This window comes from Cherax quadricarinatus, chromosome 27, assembly GCF_038502225.1.
Source record: "Cherax quadricarinatus isolate ZL_2023a chromosome 27, ASM3850222v1, whole genome shotgun sequence".
Classification (NCBI taxonomy): Eukaryota; Metazoa; Arthropoda; class Malacostraca; order Decapoda; family Parastacidae; genus Cherax; species Cherax quadricarinatus.
The window spans coordinates 2,255,522-2,256,381 of NC_091318.1; positions in this window are offsets into that span (position 1 = coordinate 2,255,522).

An 860-nucleotide genomic window follows, 5' to 3' on the forward strand; every position below is an offset into this window, starting at 1 on the left:
AAAACAATCCTGAACTTCTAAAAAAATCGTTAAATTCTAAATTCCCAGTCAAAAAAATCCAATCAATCTCCTAGAATTACTATGTTATCATGCCTTGTGGCCTTAACAATTTCCTCCCAAAGCAGTCTCTCTTGGTCCCTATCTAAGTTTGGGGGACAGTATATCACGCCTAAAATCAATTTTTCATACACCTCTTAAATTTCTATTGAGACAGATTCTGTATGTGTTATTTCAGACTTTATACCTGTTTTTATGCAACAATTTAAACGATCTCGGACATACAGTGCCACCCCACCCCCCTTACCGATACGTTTATCTACTTGGAACAATTTAAAACCCTGAATGTGACATTCAGCAGGCATGTGACGATTTTTCATATTAAACCACGTCTCAGTTATGGCAAAAACATCAATGTTACCTTCACTTGCAACTAAACTCAATTCGTCCATCTTATTTCTTGCACTACGTGTATTAGTATAAAATATGTTTAAAAAACCTTGCTTCTCTTTTCTCTTCCTGTTGATTTCTGTTCCTCCACTATACCTGTTACTGTCCTTGTCACCTAGTGCCACTGGGTTTCCAATATTCACCAATAACTCTATCTCATTCTGCCTATTACTGGTTTCCCTAAAATTCACACTATCGCTACACTGAGAATTCATTGATTTTCCACAAAAACCCATACTACTGTCTATTTCTACTTTAAAGACCTAAGAGCTCCCCCCACTGCATTGGCCAGTGCTCCCACCCCAAACCTAGATACGTGAACCCCATCCCTGGCATACATGTCATTTCTACCTTAGAAGAGGTCCCAGTTGTCTATGTATGTTACTGAATTTCCCTTACAGTGTTTGTCCAGC